The following is a 19,730-nucleotide window of genomic DNA, read 5'->3' as shown; positions in this document are numbered from 1 at the left end:
ACAACTTGCAACAAAGTATAGGTACATGTACATGTAGTGGTATAAGTACAGGTACAGGTGCAGGTGCACAAGATGTGGACTATTATCTTACAACAGATGGATTGGTCAAGTTTAGAGACAAGATACATGTGCCATACAACAGTGATCTCAAGAAGGTTATCTCGAGGGATTTTCATGCGAACCCATATTCAGGTCACCCAGGCTATTAGAAGACATTGACAATAGTGAAGAAGTTTTATTATTCGCTGAATCTAAAGAAGGATGTGGCTGAGTTTGTGGCTAGATGTTTGGATTGTCAGCAGGTCAAATTAGAGTGTAGGGATCCAGGTGGACTTCTACAGCCAATTGTAATTCCAGAATGGATATGGGAGGTAATTTCCATGGAGTTTATCACAGGATTTTAGAGGATAGTGAGGCAGCATGACTCCATCGTGGTTGTTGTGGACAGGTTGAAAAATGTTGCGCACTTCATTATAGTGAAGCCTACATTCTCAGTTAGCGATGTAGTACAGGTGTTCATTAGAGATGTGGTCATATTGCACAAAGTTCCAAAGAAGATTGTGTTAGACAGGGATGAAAATTTCACTTCCAAGTTTTGGAAGGAGTTGTTTGCAGGTTTGGGCACAGAGTTGGTCTTCAGTACAACTTATCATCCACAGATAAATGGATAGACTGAGAGGGTCAATAAGATATTGGAGGAAATATTGAAGATGTATGTGATGGATTAGCAGCGGAAGTGGGAAGAGTACCTTCCATTGGTAGAGTTTTCTTACAACAATGGGTATTAGGAATCTTTGAAGATGGTTCCATTTGAGGCATTGTATGGGTGGCGTTACAATACTCCCATCACTTGGAATGATCTAGTTAACAAGGTGTTGATTGGACCAGAGATGTTGGCAGACATGGAGTGGGAAATGCAGGTAATCAAGAAGAATTTGAAAGTATCATGGGATAGGTAGAAGAGCTATGCAGATAAGAATAGGTTGTTCTAGGATTTCTGATTTGGGGAACAAGTGTACTTGCGGATCAAATCAAAGAATATCTCCTTGCAAATTAGATCATGCGTTAAGTTGACACACCAGTTATGTGGACCTTTCAGGATTATTGAGAGGATTGGGCCAGTAGCTTATCGACTTGCACCATGATTTTTTCCATGTGCCATTTCTTAAGAAGCATGTTAAAGAGGTTGATCATGTGATTGACTCATCTATATTGCAGTTTACAGCCAGATGGAAAATTCTAGCCGTAGCCTCAATGTATATTGCAGAAAAAGGTGCTTATGCTCCGGAACCGAGAAATCGAGTAGGCTAAAGTGAAATGGAAGCACTTTGGGTCTGATGAAGCTACATGGGATATGGGGGATTAGATGCAGCCTATGTATCCTTCATTGTTTGTCAGTTGAGGCAAAGCAGTTTTGGTATGATGTTTGGTATATGTTTTGGCATATGTTTGGGTGATGTTTTGATATATGTACATATATATATATATATATATATATATATATATATATATATATATATATATATATATATATAGATATATAGATATATAGATATATAGATATAGATATAGATATATATATATATATATATATATATATATATATATATATATATATATATATATATATATATATATATATATATATATATATATATATATATATATATATATATATAGATAGAGAGAGAGAGAGAGAGAGATGGATGTAAATACCGCGATGAGATATGCTATAAAGCTCCAATAAGCGGTACGAGTGTCATGCCATTAGATTTTTCATGTTGTTATGTTGTCATGTTGGTTGCTTTTCAACAAGGTGATCACTGTAAATGTTGCATCGAGCTATGTTACAAAGCTCCATAGGAAGTATGTTTTATTTTCAGTGGTTTTGCTGAGGTATAGGTGTGGTTGAACACTAAGGACAGTGTCCCCCAAGGGGGAGGGTTCTATAATAACCCTGGTGAAAATTTCATGTAATAAAAGCTAATAAAGGCAAAATAATAACCACGGTTGATGGGACACTTATTCCAAGATGAATGTTGGGAAAAGCATCCAAATGGGTGTTCATTTGGTTTATTATGGCTAAGGAAATTGGAAAAGGCAATGGCTAAGGCTTTGGAAAGGAAAAATGGAATTTTTGGCACATTTATTTATGAAAATAATGGAAATTAGGAGAAAAGGAAGGTGAAAGGTCACAAGTTGCATGTGAGGAGGAAAATGAAGGAAAATAATGGAAAATGAAGAAAATAGAGACCTAATTGATAAAAAGGCTTATGAGGATCAACTTGTAACCTTTTGTCAATTTAGTTTTGGAGTTCTCTGATTATTATCTCTCTTTCTCTCTTTCTCTTGGATACTTTGGAGCACTTTGGCATTGGATCAAGAAAGGAAAAGAAGGCAAGAGGAAGGAAGGAGCAAGAAAGGAAGAGCAGGATCAAGAAACTACAACAGTATTATTTGTAGGTATTGATTTGCATGTGTGTTTTCCTTGCTAGATTTGGCATGCATGGTATTTCACATGGTTATTTTGCTGTTATGGCATGGGTTTTTCCAGGTGTGACAATGTTTTCATCCTATCCTTTCCATTTATGGATAACCATGGTGTGATGGGGTTCTCATGTTTTGGTTGAGTTGGATTACTGAATGGATTCAAAGCTGAGTGAGGTGGATCTCCAAGTAATAGAACATATGGCCTAGTAACCCCTGAACTAGACTGTGGGTTGTGGTAAATCAAGATTTTGTGTTGCCTCGATGGACCTAGGGATCCTCAACCGGTGAATGGTGGGATATATGGTAAAGCCTAGAGGTGGTTTCCCTTGATTAGGCCTAGGAATCCTTATCAGTGAATGGAGGGATATATGGTAAATCCTAGAGGGTGGTGTCTTAGTTTAGGGCCTAGTGATCCTTGGATCAGACTGTGGATTGTGGTAAATCCTGAGAGACTAGGAGACAAGAAAATTCCTCATGGTGTAGGTGGAGAAGTTGGTGGCATCCATGATTTTTTTGGTCTAGTGATTTGTTGGAGATCATGGTAAAGCTTGTTATTAGATGTTTATTATGTTGGCCTAGTGATCCAGTGTGGATTACGGTAAAGCCCAGTTTCTATTAATGAGGGTGAGGTGGTTTAGCCTCGGGATTCCTTGGTTAGTTCTTTTGGTTTGAGTCCCACATTCATGCTTGGAATATGGCACGAGGGTGACTGAATGAAGAGATATTTCACTTAGCCATTCTATGGTCAGGTGGAATGTGGTAGTCCCATCCTGGGTTGAATTTTGCATTCATTAATAAGAGCTTCTATCCTTGAATGTTGAGTACTCTCTTGATATAGAAGATACATTAAGAAGGTTGAACGAAGAAATCAAAATTTGTAAGGTAGATAATAGAAGGTTGATTGAGGCACATGAAAGGCTTGCTAAAGCTCAAGAAAAGAAAATAGAGTTTAATGCATTCATGCTTCAGAGCCTTACAAGTTTGCAGAAGTAGGGACAATTGAGGATCAGTCAGGGACAAAAAGAGAAGACTAATGGGGCATATGGTAGCATTTCTCAAATAGGATATAGGTTGAAAAATATGATACAATTAGAAGTGGTAGATCTTTGAATACACCTGACAGGTGGGCTAGATCATGAATTGTATTCTAGTTCTTGTTTTGAGAGACATCATCATCATTACCGCCAACATCAATTATAGGAGGAATGAGAAGTAGCATTTTTCAGAAGAGCTCAAGAAAGCCAAGCCTCCTACTTTTGATGGGGTTGTGAAGACCCTAGAAGATGAAGAAACATGGTTTCTTGGGTTGAAGAAGTTCTTCAAATTGCATAATTATTTAAAGAATATGAAAGCCAAGATCATTATTTTCAGTCTCAAGGGAAGAGAATACATCTAGGGGGGAGATGTGAAGCGTGTCAGAGGAATCAAGGTAGAGGAGCTAAGTTGGCATGAGTTTAAAAGACTCTTTAGGAAGAAGTACTTATTAGAGAGATGTTATGATGGAAATGCTAAGGAGTTATATGAGTTGAAAATGGGTTCCATGACAGATGAAGAGTACACAACCAAGTTTCTAGAGTTGTTGAGGTATGTGACCTACCTCAAGGATGAGAAGACAAATGTCCAAAGGTTCATTAGTGGACTGGCATTATAATTTAAAGATTGGATTGAGTGTGATGAGACTCAGTCATTGGAGGACGTCATCGAGAAGTTGAAGCATTTTTATGAGTACTCTAAGCACAAGTTTGATCCTAAGTGGGATTGAAAAGGTAATGATAAGACTAAAGGAAAGTTGGCTAAGAAGTGAGAGAGACCTCAGGGTGCAGGTGATAAGGAGAATGTAGCAATGTACAAGAAGTTCAAAGCAGTTGACAAAGGACATGGATTTTAGCTTGAGGATCAGAATAAGGTGATGGCAGGAAACCTTTACAATGTTGGACTTGTGGTGGAGAGCACCACAAGAGAGATTTTCCATTGCATCAAGGTGGCATACCTCAGATCTATAGTGCTCAAGAAGCATAGACAATTGGGGATGTTGGTCAGAGTGTTCCTCAGATTTCCACAGTAGTGGAAAAAAAGTAGGTTGATGATCAAACATCCATTATTTATATGGAAGGTAAGCTTTATGATCAATTTGTTTCTATTTTTGTTGATCCTAGATCTAGTTATAGTTATATCATTCATGACTCGGTGGATAAGTGTTGCTTGATAAAGAAGTGCATGCAAAATATTGGTTGTTGCAGTTGGCTATAGGGATTAAGAGAAGATTTCATCATTGGGTGAAATCTTGTGCATTTAAGCTAAATGGTATGCCTACATCAACACATCTAAATGTGATTCCTTTGGGTTCATATATTATGATTTTGGGCATGGATTGGTTGTTCATTCATAGGATTCAAGTGGATTGTTATGATAAAGACATTGAGTGCTTAGATGATGACGTGGAAAGGAAAATATTACAGAGAAATAAGAAGCCTATATCATTGATAATGGTTACATCTATGCAAGCAAAGCACAGTTTCCAAAATGGATGCGTATTGTTTGTAGTTCATGTTTCTAGTGACAAAGGGAAGGATGTTGAGGATGATGAAGTCCCGAGGAAGTACCATGTCTTGCAACAGTTCTAGGATGTGTTTCCTGCAGAGATTCCAGAGTTTCCTCCTCATAAAGAGGTGGAATTTTCTATTGAGTTGACATCGAGATCAACACCAGAATCTAAGGCACCGTAGAGGATGAGCACTCCAAAGTAGGTGGAATTGAAGTTGCAGCTTAAGGATATGCTTTATAAGGGATAAGGACGAGTGTGTCGCCTTGGGGTGCACCAATATTGTTTGTAAAGAAGAAGGATGGTACTATCATATGCTGCATTAATTATAGGAATTTGAACAAGGTGATTATCAAGAGTAGGTATCCATTACTGAGGATTGATGACTTGTTTGATCAGTTGAAGGGAGTAGCAGTGTTTTCAAATATTGATTCAAGATCATGGTATCATCATGTGCACATCAAAGAAGAATACATTTATAAGGCTGCATTCTGTACGAGTTATGGACATTATGAGTTTGTGGTGGTTTTATTTGGTCTTACTAATGCTCCAACCACTTTCATGTGTTTGATGAACATTGTGTTGCATCCATACTTGGACAAGTTTGTGATAGTCTTTATTGATGATATATTGATATATTCCAAGAATGAGGAAGAGCATGCAAAGAAACTGGAAGTTGTATTGAGGTTGTTAAGATAGCATTAGTTGTATTCCAATCTCAACAAGTGCAATTTATTTCATTCCCAGATTCACTACTTGGCACATGTTGTTTCCAAGGAGGGGAAATCAGTCAACCCAGAAAAGATTAAAACTATCATGGATTGGCTAACTCCTAGGAATGTGGATGAGGTCATATTGTTAAAGGGACTAGAAGGTTAGCATAGGAGGTTCACCATTAAATTTTCATGGATTGGATATCCTATTACATATTTGCAAAGGAAAGGGAAGAAGTTTGAATGGAATGAGGAGTGTGCAACTAGTTTTGAGCAGTTGAAGTATTTTCTTACAAATGATTTTGTATTGAATATTGAAGATCTTGATAATGAGTTTGTGGTATGTACATATGATTTCAAGGAAGGACTTGGCGAGGTCATGATGCAAGAAGGAAAGGTGTTTTTATACTAGTTAAGGAAAATGAATGACCATGAGAAGAGTTATGTGAATCGTGATTTTCAGTTGGCAACTATCATTCATGCATTGAAGATGTGGAGACATTATCTTCTTGGTAGGAGGTTCATATTGATGAGTGATCATAGTGGACTAAGGTACTTGTTTGACCAACCCAATCTGAATGCCAGGAAAGCTAGATGGTTGGCTACCCTTAGTGAGTTTGACTTTGAGATTAGGTACATCAAGGGCAAGGAGAATAAGGTTGCAAATGATCTTAGTAGAAGAGTGTAGGTGAATCATATTTCAGTTGTGAGTTCATATGGGACATATTTACAAGAGCATATATTTCATGCAAGGAAGTAGGATAAGAGGTTCAATAGTTGAAGCAAAGATTGCAACAATAGGGTGAAGGTGATAGGGACAATGAGTATGACTTCAAGGTAGATACCTTGGTAAAATTCAGGAACATGATTTATGTGTCAAATAACAGTGAGATCAAGAAGCTTATATTGAGGGATTTTCATGTCAAGCCATATCCAAGCCACCCAGGGTACTAGAAGACTTTGACAATAGTCAAGAAGTTATATCATTGACCGAACTTGAAGAAAGAGGTAGTTGGCTTTGTTGCGAAATGTTTGGGCTGTCAGCAAGTGAAAGCAGAGTGTAAACTGATGGGCCTCTAAATTAGACATAAATTAAGGCCCATCTGACCATCCTTCAACACATTAAACCTCTCTTTTTTCATTAGATGACATATTTTTAACTTTAATATGTTCATTAGGAAGGTTTAGAGATAATTACATATTTGTGCCTAATATTATTTATTTTTGTAGAATATTATGAAAATATTGGGCAGATTATGAAGATTTGGAGGAGGAGATAATATAGGGACTTGCTCCCTACTACAGGATGGATCAATATTGGATAATAAATGAACAAAATATCATGAAATTATTGACAAATTCTGGAGCTCCAGTGATTGAGAAAATCTAGGAATGTGTTCCTTGTCATTTAATGCAGATTCCTAGTGTTGGGAACCAGATCCATTATTTGAGGGATTTTGGAGGGGAAAGCTTCCTCCTTTCAAGGAGAATTCTTCCTCATCACTTTGTATAAGTACCAATTCAAATTGGCCTCTAGGGGCATGTATTTCTTAGTCTTCTTGTGGAGAAAACTTGTTATTTAGCAACTCCACTTTCATTTCTAGCAGGGATGTACTTGGATTGATTCAAATAATGAAGTTTGGTGCCATTTTTAGCTTCTAAATCTTGGTTTCCTTCATAGGACTCTAATTTTCCTTGGGCTTGGCCATCCCAGGAGCCTCAGAGCCCTCTTGTATAATTTCTTTATGTCCTTTGAATGTCTTTTTCACTTGCATCTCTTATTTTTGCATTTACTATTCATGCTTCTTTTAATGTAGGTAACATTGGTTAAATGATTGAAGTGAGTTTTTTTTTCAGGTTATTTAAGATTCACAAGCATGATGCATCCTTCGAACAACTTTGAAACATTCAATTTCATCATTGAGCTACTTGGATTGGGTTACTAGTTCATGAAACTAGAATTTCTGGATGTCCCTTGTAGCAAAATAGTAGTAATTTTATGCTATTTTTTAAAAAGTGTTAATGAGATTCATTTGAGTTGATTCTACTTGTGTTATATCATAAAAAATTCAAATTAATAATAAAATTACCTCATAGAATTTTCACTTAATTAGGCCAAGCATTTGGTAGATTAACTAGTTCACTAGTTCTTGAATTTCTACTTTTTATAGTAGTAATTTTCTGCTAATTTTTTCACGTGTTAACAAGGGTATTTTGAATTTGTTAGCACCTAAATTTGCCTTAGGCTGAAGGAAGGAAAAATTTAGTGTAACCACAAACCACGCTCAGCCTTGTAGCTAGCCCTACAAGGACAGGAGAGGGCTCTCTCCGGGTCACGCTCAGTGAAAAATAAACAAATGGGGTCTGAGAATGACTAAAATTGGATACTGATTTTAGGCTAGGTAAATAAATATGAAAGAGGTATATTTGATGAATGACTGAGTTTTATGGGATGTGTGGGGGCCAAGGAACAGCATGAGCAGAGAATTTAACTCAAAGACGCAGATTATTTCGTGAGGCAAGACAGGCGGAAAGTCTAGCAATTAGATTCGAAATAATATGGAGTGGAGAGATTGTTAAAGAGTGTGAAAAGGGCATAAATACATGAATCCTTTTCAACAGAAGAAAACATAGAACATGAAAACTATCCCAAGGCAGAGCAGTGCACTGAATTCTACCTTTTTTACTTAGAAAGCTTTCACTCGAAATGAATGTGAATGAAAATATGAAACATAACGAAATACATATGAAACATAAAGAAGACACATTTGCTAAACTCACGCCACAGGGATCTCATGAACCAGAGCTGCAATCTTTCATTAATTCTCTGTCAAAATGTACAGTGAGTGACCGAGTTTCTATCCCACAGTTCCCAGAAATTCCAACCCTTTGCAAATAGTGTTGCATACAATAAATAGACTATGACATTGGGAAATAGAATGACCCATAGTTGAGGAGTTTTTCAAATGATTACAAACTAGAAATGGAAAGCCAACCATTAGTTACAGGTGTAGTGTTACAGAAATGACAAATGGCTTGGGTGACTGCTCGCCTTCCTTTGCCACTTGGATAGGAGCCCACCTTTAGTGAAAATACTTTTTAAAGATTGCCTTAGCTGCCGAGAAAAATATAGTGTAAATGAGTGGGCTCACTTGGATAAAATCGAGAATCGAAATGTCGCGGAGCGGAAGTGATTTTGGCCTTTGGGTCCCTGTGCACCGCGCCCAAATCTATATGCGTCGTGCCACTTTGGAGGTGATTTTTAGGTACCTGCAGGAGTCCAAATTGTGTCCAAGTGTGCTTGTTAGAAATCCCTACCTGTCTACTTTCCAACCCAATTGGAATTTCTGAATGGGGTGCTCATTTGCCCCTCCAAAACTTCATTCTCCCAAGACTTCTTCCTGTGTGTCAAAATAGGGGCAGAGAGGTCATTTTTTGAGTGTTTTTGACCTCCTGGGGACTCAAAACTTGCCCAAACTTCTTGTCCATGCACCAACAATCATGATTTTTCATGATGAATCCAAAAATGCCAACCATTTGTGATTTGGATCTCCCAATCCTAAGGGCCGCGCCACTGGGAGAAAAACCCTGTTTTTTGCACAAAAATTTCCAAAAACACCAAAAATGCCCCAAATTTCTTGAAATTTAGGCTGGAGCTTCCTTATCAAGTGTTATGCTAGGCCAAAGAGGATTTAGCCAATATCTGAAGTCGATCGAGCTCCCTTTCCCTCTTTTGATTCTTGATTGCCTTCCTCAATTTCGCCTTCAAATTCCTGATTCGGGCCTTGCACACTTTGTTTCGCGCCATGTAGTGGAAAGCCATGTGTCTCAGAAATGCATGGTCCTTGTCGGCCTTGTCCAGTAGCCTCTCCAAGTGCATGTTAACTCTCTCGAGATTGGCCTCCCGATCCTCATTAATCTCTTGCTCCAGTGACGTGATCTCAACTCTTCTCCTTTGTGCAGCGTGGCGATGCTCACGAATGTTTTGTAGCTCCATGATCGCTTGTTAATCCTCCAGCTGTTTGTTCCTCTGCTCCAGATATTTCATGTTCCATTTGGCTCTTTCCAAATCAAGGGACAAGGCTTGAATCTCTGCTTGCTGCTCCTGGATGATCTCTTTAAGCTGTGCACTTGTCGGTTTTGTATCTGTATCATCATCATGAAGGAGAACGAATTCGGTCTCTCATTCACCTGAAGGCCCCTCATCCTGCATTGGCTCCTTGCCTTTGTCCTATTCCTGTGATGCTGATGGAGGAAGCGAGGCCCCTTCCACCCCGGGTGGAGATAACACTCACTTTGCCGCTGCAAACAAACGTCTGGTGCCTTTCTGATATGTGATGAATACTGGCATAGTAGTGGTCTTATGGTGCTCATACTGATGAGAAGGACCACCTATCTCATGTTCAACCTCTGATAATACCTGTGAAGTGCTGAAGAGGTCACGGGAGATGAAGTCCTCCCAAGCAATGCCCTGCAATCCCAGCTGATGATCCACCAAAATCTTAATAAGAGCAAAATGATAAACACTGTTAAGTTGCTGCTGAGGGGTCTTGTGCTGCATGAAGGTGTTCATCCTCTCTATGTTCCTGCAAATGAAATATGGGATGTTCATCATCCATACCCTGGTAAAGTGCATGAGCAACCTGATGTGATAGGCATATAGACGAGAGAACCTCCCCTCACAACTGAAGTACTTCATGATCAACTTCATGAGTGGAGCATATTCATCTTTCAAATATTGGAATGGAAAGACTCTTGTGAGCTGCCTCAAGAAAGTGGCCTTAATGTAAGGCTCATAATGTTTCCGATCAACCTTCTGTTTCTTGTGCCATGGTTCTCCAACATTCGGTATGCCGGTTGCTAATGAGACAGTTTCAGGTGTCAGTGTGAAGGTGACACCGGCCAAGATAGAGTGATCTCCATGTAGGTGAAGCACAAAAAGATGGGCCAACTCATGATGAACTCGAACATTAGCCACCCTTTGACAAAACTCAAAACATGATAGATGCTGGAAACATGACATAGCAAGAGGGCAGGCCTGCAATTCAGTGAGGGTGGTTGGCTCATCCCTAACATGTTTGCCACTTTTGTGATGTCTTCGGGGAGCTTGTTCTTCCAAGGATGAATCACTTTGTGTTTCCATCTCATACTCCGATGAATGCTCAAATGCCATGACTGCTGTATGTGTACTGTGCTTGGATTGCCCTTTGATGATGGTATGAAACTAGGTGTTGTTGTGAGATCTGCCACCAAGGGGAATAATGCAAAAAGGGAGTGTTAGGAAGGGGAATAATATGATGGGAATAGGGGTTATGGGGGGAAATTTTGTTTAGGGATATGTAGGAGGGTTTGGGGATTTTATAGGGTAGGGTTTTGGGGTTTACATTGACCAATGAGTGGAGGGATAGGGAATATGGGTTTAGTAATGTTTTAGGGTAGGGAAAATAGGGAAAAATGGGATAGGGGGGAAGGGAACAATGGAAAGGAGTGAAAAAATGAGAGGTGAAAGAGGAGCCTTGGCATCAATACCACAAGTTTGCAACCCTAGCAACAATGGCTTTGATGTTTTCTAGTGGTAGGTTTTAGGCGTTTTTATTGCAACTCTAAACGGCCATGAACCATCACTACATTCCATAAAATTTGATGAGCAAGCCAAGATATAGAGCCTACCTGTCAATTTGAAGGGTTTCAAAATGATTGGTTGCAAGTTTGGCACAAATTCGGGCCTCTGTGGGTGTGCGCCGTGCAACAAACCCAGTGCGCCACGCTCAGTATATGCGTTGCGCCCATGTTAACTTTACACTACGGGGTCGTGCTCTGTTCGCCATGCTCCCTATGTGCGTCGCGCCCCTCTGTGTGTGCGCCGCGCTCCTGAAAATGACTCCAAATTCCAAACGCGTGCTTGCACTCTCACACTCACTTTGCAATGTTTCTCTCTTCCTTGGTGTTCAAAATGACTTTGTTTCTTGTGGAAACTTGTATATAAAGGCTTTGAAGTCATGGGTTTGATTTTTGCTTCTCCAAAACCCATTTTTCTAATGTTTTGTTTTGACACTTTTCACTGATTTAATGCAACACTGAATTTCACTTTTCCCTTTGAATTTTTAGCTAAAATGATGAATTTTTTTGGCACTTTTGCAGGGGTCGCACGACATGGAATTTGGCCAAGGAAACCATGACTGCACTTGAAAAAATCAACTGGAGACTTTTTTGAAAATTATCACAAATGACACACTGTTTGACTTTTCTTCAAAACAGAGTTTTGAAGAACAGTCGTAATCTGTCAACATGACGATGAAAATCTCTGAATCATAACTTTGTAAGGGCCTCCCTCTGGCATGCATGGCTTTATTGGACATGTTTGAAGACCAATTTATCTGATCCCTAGACCTAATGAGTGAAAATGACTCTCGTCCATTAAAAGATCGAACATTGACTGTCATGGACTTTAGTGAACCTTGACAAAAGACTTGAGCCAGCAAGTGCCAGACATGAGGGGAACTGACTAACAAGACCTTTTCCGTCAGATTATGGCATGCCCCTAGCGAAATGCAGCTGAGTGAATGGAGCGAGACACCTAAAAATGAAATGCAGAAAGAGTTTTGATCTCTGACGGAGGACTGACAAGACTGACTCTAACAGAAGTTATTCCACTTGCAATGGAGCCCTAATACATCCTACTTGATAACAAAAATTTTCCCATCCAAATTTCATTTTATTTACTTGGGCATTCAGAAATTATCTTGCTCTTGTAGGACCTCCTATAACAGTCATGTAGCACTCATGTAGCACGTGTAAACTTGACCTCATTTGCTCCAAAAGATTGTTTCTTGTCTATTAGGTTTGAATAATGACCCTTATGCTCTAAATCCATCATTACAGAAGAAGAAACACCACTTAGGACTTTCCTTTTTACAAAGTATATTAGGCCTATTTCTTTGAATTCATGCTCTTAGGATTTCAATTACAAATTGTTGTTCATGCATAGGATTAGTTTCTTTTATAGGAAACTTTTCACATTCTACAATTAGACTAATAATTCGCATTGTTGCAAGTAGAAAATGGTTTACATTTTTCAAGTAGACAAGTACTTTTCATTCTTACAAATGACATAACCTTTTCCTTCTTGCAATTAGGATTAGTGTTTACATTTAAGCAAGTAGCATTTCTGTTTCTGGAAAATAGAGCAACATTTCCATTTTTGCAACTAGTTTAGGTTTTTATTTCATGAAATTCACTCCATTACATCAAATAAGCCAAAGAATGACACATTGTATGCTGCACATATAGTTTCGACACTTCTTAAGTGTGTACGAACCTCGGGTTGATAATTTAAGTTTGTAGACTTAGGAGTTGCAACATTCTTTTTGTAATACGTTGTAGTGGCTACAACAACCCTCCAAAATTTTGCCTTAGCTTAGTTTTGGAGCCTCCCTACCAACCTTTCACAATAGCATGTCTTGCTTCATCAAGCACACAAGCTTCAGTGATTTCCTTGCAGAAAGACAACCTGCTGATCAAACCTTGATGCCTTCCCCCTCACAAGTTGTTCATGTGGACTTGGTCCAACATTAGGCTGAGCAACTCCTTCAAGAATTTGTGCAAATCTAGAGGGCAGCTAGCCTTCCCTCCAGAAATTGCGCAATCCTAACTGACAACCTTCTGGGCCCTAGAATTGCGCAATTTTGCTGAGCAACATTCACCAGAAAATTGCGCAATCCTTCCCAGCTGGGCTTCTGAGCCCGGAATTTACGCAAATTTGGGCAGGATTCAACTGCTATGTCTAGAAATTACGCAAATATTCTGAGAAACTAGCCCAACTCCCAGCTAGAAATGTGCATTTTCTCCCAATAGTTGAGAAGCCTCTTGAATGTGTAGTTGAGTTGACTGGTTTCCTCTAGGACCTAGAAAAAAAAACTTGCATGCATGGACTGCTTCTCCTAAGGCAGCATGCAACGACATCCCTTGTTTTAGGGATCTATTTTTAACAATTAGAGGTTACATGCAAGGATCATTTCAGAAACCTCCCACCAAGTGTCACTTTCGCTAGATTTGTAGCATGCACATCACAAACTCAATTATATCAAAACTCATCAACCAGACGTTGCAGAGCTCATTCCTCACATCAACCTTGCAGCTATGACATCCCACATTGCATCTAGGAGTTGTTGGCACATTTAGCTTAGTTGTTTTCGGGTAAGCCCGCTTTCCATGTCATGTGTTGCATTTCTGGCGTTTTTTATGTTTCGCTTCATATGAACATTGTCTGCTTGATTTCAGTGAGTGCTTGTTGTCGCATGCATGAAACTATTTTTCATGAACAGTCTCCGACTCAGTGATTCACCTCACCGACATGCATGTTGTCCCATTTTATGAATCTGTCATTCACTGTTTGCATCCACGATCTTTCTCTTATGCTCATGCTCAACATCGCCATGCATCCACATTCACTTTCACTTTTAGTTGCCCGTCGGTGAGTCTATGCATCCTTGGTCCGGACTCTGACTCACCAAGATAGCATTGCACAATCCTGAGAGGGAAGGCTCTGTATTCCTCTCAGGAAATGCACATTTCTGCCCAGTGACTATCCTCCAGTCTTGCATTGCGAAATTCTAAGGGACAGTGACTGCTAGCCCAGAAAATTGCGCAATGCAGTCATTGAGCCTGCAACCATTACTAGCTGAGGTTGTGCATTACACAATTCCAACAGTCAGCAGCCAGAATGGATTGCGCATTGCGCAGTTCCAAAAATCATTCAGCCTCCTAGCAACCCAGATTGTGCCTTGTGCAGTATTTGCAGTCAGTCTCCCGACCTCCCATCAGAAATTGTGCGACCTTCATGATCAGTCACACAAGTATGTTGTAAGTCTGTTCTCAAGTTCATTTTGGTTTTCGACTGACAGATTGCTTTCCATGATTTTTTCCATGTCTCCAGGTATTGTAGGTGCTCATTTTCCTCTTAGCAGTACATGTACAATGGTTTCCACGAGAGAAGAGTCGAAGACACCATTTAGAGAACACTTCGGGATGCAGCTGATCAAGTGTCTATGAGCTTGCCTACTCACGAAGACATCAAGCTATTCATAAATCAAGATATGATGGTAGTAGCATCACAGCGAGCAACATCATGAATAATAGCTAAAGGTAGCATACCAGATGCAACGAATGCAAGAGGAAGGTTGTTGACAACACGGAGGTGGAACAAAGTTGCAAGCTCAAGTGGATCCACTGACGATGAATGCAACTTTGGAGACTCAAGCTATGAGGTGACAGTGCGATCACGCGAAGATAGAGAATGGAACAAAGAAGGAGTTGCATGTGATGAAGAAACAACTTAAGGAAGAACATGAGTTGCACAGACAAGCAAACGAGTTGTAGTAGGAACAGGAACAACAGGGGGCGCAACATGCACTCACAGATGAAACTGTGCCTGTACAAATTTTAGATCCATCCCAATAGCTAGCACGGAGTAGACATGGTGAGTAGTGTTATTGATCACATGCAAGGGATTCAGCAACATGCATGTCATTGTGCACATGCATGTGATCCAACCCATGCAACACACTCACCAAGGCGAAGACAAGAAGCAAGTCTGACTGGATTTCAGCATGTAGTTGACAGTTGATGCACATGACCACCAACATACACTCTGAGATTAGAAAAAACACTATGCATCAGTGTGTTGTCAGTTCAACCACACCCAAGAAGACCATGCGCATGTTAGCAGATGAGTTGGATGGAGGAGCCATAAAAATCCACCTGGATGCAACAGAGGCAAGAGTTCGCTTCAAAAGATGTCACCATGGAGTGCATGCACACCATCATGGACGACCAAGCTTAGCACCAATTCACCACCTTCACCATCACAAGCATGTCAAAGAGTTGGTCTCACCACAATGGACTGAGTGTTAGTGATGTCTTGCATGGCTTGCTCAAGCCATTTTGTCTCACATGGGTACATGTGCATTGTAATGTAACGTCTTGTCAAGTGTAAGTCAAGTGTCGATAGTTGGATGTAACAGTCATAGAGTAGATGAAGGGTCACGAGGGTAGATGAACTATCACAAAGGGGAATGTCGAGGGTCACCCCACCCTTTGCTATAAATAGTCCCTTGTAACTCATTGTATCGGATTTTGGTAAGCCAAGCTTCGATAGGAGTATCTTAGAGAAATATTGGATAGTATTGTAATGAGCCTTGGCTTTTCCACTGTGCAAAGCTAGTACATCTCTTTGGAGGAGCAGTTGGTTGTGGATGTAACGTTCCACTATTAGAACTAGTGGTTGGACATGGATGTATTGTATGACTAGAACTTACACTTAATATAACAGAGCCAACACGTTTCATGCATATGTTGTATTATATTCTACGTTATTTGGTTTACTCTAAATGATATATCTATTGTTTCCTTACACATGCATGTATGGAATATTTTGTATAAGTATGTATGAATCTTTTTGAAATGTGTTGTTGGTTTAACCATCACTTTGGATTGCTTTCTAACTTGCTTTCCATCTTTTGATGCATCTTCTCTTGTGTGTTCCCTTCCAAGCCAAGTACTATTACAGGTTTCCAAGGGGCACACTCATCTCAACCCCCGTGTGTTAGAACCTCTCATGAACCTTCCTTGGCTCGCTGTAGTTATCACACCCTTTCTACCAACAAAGTTATTTTTCCTCTATGCAAAATCGCAATCAAGGCATTACCGTATGACCCACTACTGGGACTCCTACACCAAAATGTCTGAGGTCTAATTGGGACTTCTTACTGGGGAGATCCCCTTACATGTTAGTGGGTCCAGCACTGTCAAAATTTTGGCGCTAGAAGGAGGGCCAGATGACAAGCTGATTTCTCACATATGTTTTGAATCTCTACATATCTATCATGACTAACTACCGAGTTTCTCTTACATAGTGTATTTCTTATGGAAACAATTTCATCATCTCGGAAAATCTCTCGGATAACTTGTCTCATAAAACATTTGATGGTGGATGCCACGTAGACTTGGTTAGGCATGCAGTCGGCATTGTAGGCTCATGTGAAAGACATGGATTCTTTAAATAATACATGAGCTGCACATTGTTTGTCTACACACTTCGAGGGCACCCAATGCACTGGTGTGCCACGCTGCTTGAAAAATATATTCATTCTCTTGCTCATTTGGTCATAGAGATAGACCATGCTTTCAATCACTTTAACTATAAAGAAATTGAAAAATAAATTTTGGAATTACAAAAAGCACCCGATGAATCCATTGAGCAATTTTACACTCGCTTTTTTAATATTGCATACCGATTCCCTAAAGATGATATTGATTGGGAATTTCTCGATGGAAGATTTGAGTATCTTATTCATATATCTGAACCCCGCTTAGCACACTTCAGTGATGGAGCTATGCAATCATAGGCAGGCACTGTCGCTTTCACAAGTGAATCTCCGCCTTCACCTCATCAAACAGCTCCACCACCGTGGAGTGACATGGGAGATCATGAACACACCTCTATTGAAATTTCACATCCTCCCACCCCACCTGTTCTTGATATTTGTGCAGATATGGCTTGCAAACTTGTTGGTTGTCATGTGGATTCATTCCCTCAACCTCTATCCCCCCGTTCTATTGATCCTCTAGATTGTACTGTCTTGTGCTCTTCCATTCCGGATTCCTCACCTATTGTGAATGAGGATCAAGTTGTCGACAGGGTTGGTGTTATGCAGCTAACCTGCACCATCATTCACGATGAGTGTGTGTGGGAATCTAAAGAAGAACCCACGGTGAAGGATGACTCCCTTCCATCCATGCCTCATCTACTTCATCCTGACATCCCTTGTGATTCTGCCACGATTGATTTCCCTTGTGAATACCCATTTCCAAAATTGTCTAATTCCTATCATTCATAGGACACATCGGATGTCAGTCTATCATCACAGTGTAGAGAGGACACATATTCCTCCAGAAATGCATCCAATCTGTCATCTGTCATTTCTGAAAAAATAGAGGGTGAACATCTTTGCTTCTCATCTACCCCTCTGCCCGATTCATCAAATCATGAGGATGCTGACAAACATCCTAAACTTTCTGATCTTGTCTATCATGAGCTCTCTACTTCTTCATATGATCACGATGTTGATTCAATCATTTTTAATCTATCTAAGACACTAGTCTACATTGATATATTTGTCAACGAAGTCGAAACCCCGCAGATTGTCGATGCACTTCAGCCCAAGCTGATGGTTATGTCAAGCCCTCGCTATCCTGAGGTTGGTTTCACTTCTGGTCAGGAAATTGTTGAAACACTCACAGCTCCTCATCACTCTCTGCTTTGCATTGAAGATCAATGAAACACTCAAATTTCGCGTCCTCCACTCGAACTACACGATCCCATCTCTCATGCATTAGAGGAATCTTACACAACAAGCACACATGCACAACATAAGTGGTCTACCTTTCTCATGTTTGCTTTCATGTCACAGTCAAGAGAATGCACACACTCAACATTTGTATGCAGCGTAGCACAACACCATGGTAGCTCCATAGAGTGCATGTCATGCACTTTCACTCATCTTTGTTTTATGTTCGCTTATAAACTCGGAGTGTGTTTGCCTTCACTATTATATCTTTCTTGTTTGTTGGTGCACATAGTTTTCTTATTCATGAAACATGCCTTCACCAACCTTTGTCAACCAATGTGCTAGTGGTTGCATTAGAAGTATCACTTCACGTGAGATGGCCTATGCACTGTTAGCTTAGGAGTAATAGTAGTGTTTTCTTTCAGTCTATTTGCATGCATGCTTGTTTTCTTACTTGCTTTGTTGGGTTGTTTTCTTGCTTGCTTGTTTGCTTACTCGCTTTGATTTTTCTTTTGCTTTTGTTTCTACTTTGCTTTGCTGTTTGTTTTCTTGTTTTGTTCATAGGTTAGTTTCGCATGAAATAATGTATGACTCTTGAAACAAGCTGGGTAAAGTACAAGAGGACTTGTACAACTATCAACATTTGGTTATATTTTTTCCACTCTCTTATGTAAGAACTTGTTGTCTTCAGTCCATGATACATCAATGGAAAATATGTACTGTTCAAAGTGAACCTTAGTGAAAACACAACACTTACGCACTCACTAGTGTCAACTACTCTAGTCAGTTGTTTTTGGGTTAATCCTTGTCAGCTCAGCCAAGTAGAGTAAGGTGAGGGGGAAAACCTTAATAGGCATGTCAGAGGTATAATAAACTAATTCTCTACTAGAACAACCTCTTCTTCTCTCATTACTTGGGATCCCTCTTCCACCTTTGAAATGAATAAGTGCTATGCACAATTGAAACAAATGAAAAAATGAAATGTGAAAAAAATTAAAATGAAATGAATAAGTCGAAAGAAGAGAAAGGCTTCCTCCGTATAGAGGTTATGTAAGTAACTTCGTCAGGGTACTAACCAAGCTCGCTAGCAGCAGACCCATGCTTGTGTTCCTATGTGACTCCGCCGGGGTACTATCCAGGCTTGCTAGCAGTGGAGCAACAACATAGATGAAACTAAGACTCTGACAACTATATTGCTTTTGCACCAATATACCCCTCAACCCCAATCGAAACAACTGTGTTGAATTGGATTGGAATGTGTGTTGATTGACCAAGATCTTGGCAGATGCTACATATTACAATCAAGCAAGCATGGAAACCAAGATGAATTGAGAACTAAACAATACTTCCGGAGGTGTTAGACTTGCTTTTCATGAAAAAGGTCCATTTAGAGAGCTGGAGTTCTACTAGTGTGTTGCCAAGTGTTGTAATGACTACAACAACCCTCCAAATTTTTTCCTTAGCTCGTTTTGAAGCCTCCCTACCAACCTTTCACAACATCATGTCTTGTTTCGTCAAGTACACAAGCTCTAGTGATTTCCTTGGAGAAAGACAACTTGTCGATCAAACCTTGATGCGTTCCCCCTCACAGGTTGTTCATCTGGACTTAGTCCAGCAGCAGGCTGAGCAGCTCCTTCA

Source organism: Pinus tabuliformis, chromosome 6 (assembly GCF_031772625.1).
Source record: "Pinus tabuliformis cultivar Carrire ecotype Pingquan chromosome 6, CPIR1, whole genome shotgun sequence".
Classification (NCBI taxonomy): Eukaryota; Viridiplantae; Streptophyta; class Pinopsida; order Pinales; family Pinaceae; genus Pinus; species Pinus tabuliformis.
Note: the sequence above shows the minus strand (reverse complement) of the source record.